The sequence below is a fragment of the Mustela erminea genome, chromosome 10 (genome assembly GCF_009829155.1).
Source record: "Mustela erminea isolate mMusErm1 chromosome 10, mMusErm1.Pri, whole genome shotgun sequence".
Taxonomy (NCBI): Eukaryota; Metazoa; Chordata; class Mammalia; order Carnivora; family Mustelidae; genus Mustela; species Mustela erminea.
In genome coordinates, this window is record NC_045623.1 from 36332888 (window position 1) to 36338238 (window position 5351).

Below are 5351 nucleotides of genomic sequence, written 5' to 3' on the forward strand. Positions count from 1 at the left end.
GATGCATCTGGACTCTACCTCCCATGGGTAGAAGACTAAGCCCATCCAGCCATCCACATCCACATTCTTAGCCCCTTTTCATATAATTTCCTAATGCCTAAAATGACTCCCAATGTCCCTCCTGTCACTTGACATTCACCGTAATTATTTATTTTTAAAAATCTTTGACTTGTCCAAAAGTAGCTCATTATTCTCTAAAACAAGATCCTCCTCCCTGTATTCCGCATTTCTTCTTAGAGGACTCTTGGTCTCTCTTCTCCCTTACATCAGACTTGGAACCAAGGTGTGTTGCTTCTCACTGTCCTCTGACTGCCACTTCTTCATCTTCCCCATTCTCACTTTCACGGCTCCATGTTCTCACTACTTTAGTGTTCTAGTCTCGCACAATCCTAACCACACATAAAGGCTGTATTGATCTTGTCTACATACTCAGTCAAGACCTGTTTTACTGTCATATCTGATTTAACTTTTTTCTTGCCTCTGTGTCCAGCCCCTCCCACCCACATTATCCTACCTTTCATCCAGCAGCCATCATTCTATCCATCCATTTCACAAGCATTTATTGAGCACCTAATGGGCACCAGGCACCGCTTTAGGCAATGAAAATAAGGAGCTGAATGAGATACAGTCCCTAGGCTCAGAGAGCTCACAGGGGAACGCGGATGCGGATGCACTACATGTGTTAATTACCTCAGCAGGAAAAACAAGAGAGAAGCAGGGGATGCTGGAGAAATCCAGAGTGAGGTGGAGGGAAAGTAGTTGGGCTGTCATTTCCTCCTCACCTCTGCAACACTAACACGTACGTTGGTTCATATCATCTCTACATTATACCCGAAATGCCCTTCTCTTCACATCTTGCCTACTCTACAAGATCAAATCTCCTCACATTTCAGTAATCATCTCCAGACCATACTTACCATGATCATGGTGAACTTTGAGATTTACCATTCATAGGACCCAATGAGGAATTGTTTCTTGTGTATTGCTTTGCCTCCCCAAATAGCTTTCAACCTCTAATTTGGGGGCCTGTAATTGTGTCTCGGTACTTCTTTTGCATTCTTCACAGCATGCTGATTGAAACACAGTAGGACCTCAATTAAAAAGACATCAGAGGGATAAATGATACTCAGACTTCCCTGATCATCTTCCCCCTCCTCTTATAACACGAGTAACCCCACACTGACACACAATAGGCACATAACAAAAAGAAGAGGGTGTGAAATCTAGGCACAAGTGAGGACTTGGAGGTCAAACAGATCCAAGGGCAAATCCCAACTCAGGTACTCTGGCTGTTTGGTCTTGGGCTACTTTAACTTTTCTGAGCTTGAGGTTCCTAAAATGGAAAGCAAGGACTAGTGTTACAAACTTGATTTCTATTTAATGGGAAGAGAAATTGAGTCTGAGTATGTGAAATGGCTGACATAGCACTTGACACTTATTAAGGCACCAAAACATGTTAGTGTTTTGTAAGAGGGGAAGACTCCCTCCTCCTCTCTCTTCCTTCTCTCTATCCCCATCCCAGCATGACAGACAAAATTTGGCAAAAGCCAATAGAGACAGTTCAAACTTCTTTACCTGCTTTTGGTGCTTTGGGTTGCAAAACAGGACTATACATTTTTCTCAAGCATTCACCCCAAAGCCTAGCGAGTACCTACATTGTGTTCATCACACCAGCTTGTCACAGGGAAAGTGCTGATTTATGTATTTTTCACTGTTATTATGTGGTTATAAATGTAATAAGAACATATGATATTTGAGTTCGATAGCTGTCAAAAACATGGGATACTCTATGTTTTGACTGCCCTTCATTCAGTTAGCTTGAGAGTGCGAGCCAAGGAAATCCCCGTACATTCTTCCACCCACAGAAGGGGTTAAACATTCCTACCACAGAAGGACTCGGTGTTCTAACTCTAAATGTCATGGGAACATGGCCTGGAAAAGCTGAAGGCCATTGCATTATACAATTACCTATTTACTGGAGACAGTATATTTAATAACTAATCATCTAATCTAATAATACTGAAGAATATCAGACTGAAAGGTCAAGTATTTAAGATTAGGGAGAAAGCAGCCTTAAAAGTGCATTTAAAAGAGCCTCACAGATCAACAAGTCAGCCTTACATGCTACTATGCTACCATTGCTCCCAGGCCTTTAGGGGGCTCAGGAATGTCACTATCTTGGAAACTCAGAATATTTATTATATCTACTCTACTCACCAGAGTTTTATTCCGTGAAGTCTCTTAGTTAGCAGGTTAAAATGATTATTTCACCACATGTAATGGCATATTGGCCCTACGAAGAAAAATGCTACACTAGGACTCAATGACAGCTTTTGCACAATATGTCATTTTTGCCCTGGGACTTTCTTGTGACAAGTTTTTTTGGCTTCTACTTGTGGTTCACTCTTCTGGACCTCTTTCTCAGATACCTAAGTTAGGTTCATCGTTCATAGAGATTCTCATGGTACAATTCTTCATTTTGTAAATTCCTAAAAATGTTCTATTGAGAAATCAGCCTTCATTGTTCGCTTTTGAAGGCCTAGATAGACATTCTTCCCATTCCTTAATAAAGGAAAGTCTTGCCACTGTTGGAGTTGCATAGGTGACTCCCTTGAAGACTCACCATGGGCTCTGACTCTCTGACATCTGCTGATACACACTGGCCAGCAAAACGTTGATTATTTTACTCCAGATATTTGCATCCTTTTCCTTGGTTTTGTAAGTTCTCTCACCTCCGTCCCCTAATGGCTTCAGATCTTGGTTCTTTCCTCACAGTTTCTCAGAGTAGAACATTTTGGGGGAAAGATCTAGATATCCTTCCTCTTCCAGGAAAAACAAAAACATAAAAACACTGTAACTGTCAGGGAGAGTGGGTTATGCTGAAATTAACCCTGAAATCCCAGTAGATTGTGAAGACAAAGGTTTATTTTTTTTGTTGTTGTTCCAATACATATACATCAGTGAGATGCTCTGCTCATATGGTTACTCAGGAACCCAGGCTGATGGAGGTTACACCATCTGGTCACATCTCCACAGCAGAATGGAAAGGAGACAGGACAATCTCGTCAGAATCTCCTAAACCCAGAATGGACCTCATTCCACTTCAGCTTATAGACCATTAGCTAAAACTAGTAACAGGCCCCCTCTTTGTACAGGAAATTTGCTCTTCTCTGTGTGCAAAAATAGGAAGAGAACCAGATATTGACAAGAACCAGAAAGGTCAACACACACGAATCACCACTGTCTACATTAAGGTTTTATGCCTCGAGAAGAGTGAAGTCAACAGAAAAGTTTGAACACAAAGGAAGTCTCTTAAGTTTGGATATGCAGTGGATCCAGACAACTGAAACAGAACTGAACACTATGTCCTTTTCTCAAGATGAATGTAAATTCCCATGCTGCTTTCAGTCCCTTGATTTTCTTTAATATTTTGCCATAAGATTGTGCATCAAGTTTTTACATTTTTTTAAGAAAGATTTTTATTTATTTATTTGAGAGAGAAAGAGAGCCTGGAAGCAAGAGAGTGAAAGAGAGCTTGAGCAGAGGGGAGGGGCAGAGGGAGAAGCAGACCCCCTGCTGAAGAGTCAGCCCTGTCCAATGAGATGAGGCAGGGCTGGATCCCAGGACCACATGTTTATGACCTGAGCCCAAGGCAGATGCTTAACTGCCTGAGTCACCCAAGGTGCCCCCAGGTTTTTCATTTTAGGTAATAAAAGAATTTGCAAGAAGAATGACTGATGCTCACTAATTAAAAAGTGTGAGGTCAATGACGGCCTGGTTCACAATAGATTCTCTAGCAAAACCCAAGTTCCTATGTGTGAACTTGAGCTCTTTAATTCCATCATTTTCCTTGGCTTGCTTCTCCAGCTCTGAAAACAAATTCATATTTAAAATAGTGCCCAGCACTGAGCCTGATGCCCAGTATACATAACTATGCTTAAGGATTAACAAATGAATGAGTATGAAATTAGAAGTATCTACACCAAGAGGATTTATACAAACTTCTGGACTTATACTCAATGCCACCACAATAAAATCCAAAATCTATGTGTCCTCTCTATTGCATATAAGGCCAAGGACACCGCAGATGGCAATGAAAGAATAATAAAGAAAAAGAGCTTTTTCTGTTTTCCTCCAATTTTGACCCTATTTCCTTCCCCATTGGCACAGATTCTTGCCAGAGTTTTCAGTTCTCAAGGAGGAAATGCCACCTCAGCCTCACACCACGGGAAATAACTCTGCTATCTTCATTGTCCATCTCTGTGGAAGATGCTACCAATCTTCCTTCGAACATGAGGCCCCATTGAAAAATCCTTGTGAATGTACAGCATCTCTTAGCAGAAGAAACTGCTGACCAGAATTGTGCAGTGACATTCCTCTATGCTGGAAGAGCCTGACCTATCACTAAGCCATTCTCCACCACTTAGAGAAGAGCAAAGTCAAGTCAAAAAAGCAGCCAATAGGAGGCTGAACGTCCCCTGCTGCCATTGGGCTTTTCCTTAGGCATAAAAATAATAACACCTAACATATACATGGGGTACCGCTCTGGACCAGGGAGTGTGCTGAATACATTACCCACACGGGGTTAATGGGGTTATGCATGCTGGGAGTTGTACAAGATGGGAAGAAAGTAATAAAGTATTAATTTCTGTTTATTTTGTAATCTCATTATGTAATTTCCATTTTTGTGTATCATATAATTTACATGATATATAGAACAACAGTACCTGTATAAGAAATAAATACGTATTCACATACATGTGTCAAGAATAGCTGAACAGCAATTTGTTCAGTCGTTTGTTTCTTTTTTTAACTGATGAGACAGGACAATGATGACAATGATTCCCATTTATAGAAGAGGGGACTGAGGCTTACAGAGGTTATAATGACTTGTCCAAAGTGTCAAAGCTGGTAAATAGCAGAGAAGGCAGTAAAACATTTTTGATTCTGAAGTCCATACTGTCTGGCATGATCATTAAAGGAATTCCTTGTGTTCAAAGACCAGTGTGCTTGAAAACCAAGCTCGCTTGCACTGCAGAAATGCTAACCTCTGGAGTAGAAGAAACTCCATACTTTGATCATCCTCTACAGTGAATTAGGAGGAAGAGAAACTAAGGGTACGAAAGCCAAACAGATGCGAGGTACTAAATGCCGAAGAATTTAAAGAAAGTCAGAATCAAAGGGAAATGTCACAATATTTGGTCCAACACCCTATTCCTCATCCATCCTTTTAATGTCTTTCTCCAGAAATGAGATTCCTGGCACAGGCGATCCATTGTTCGAACATATGGTAATGGACACATCCACATTCCTAGCACCAAGGAGTTGAGAGGTAATCAACATGAATTGAG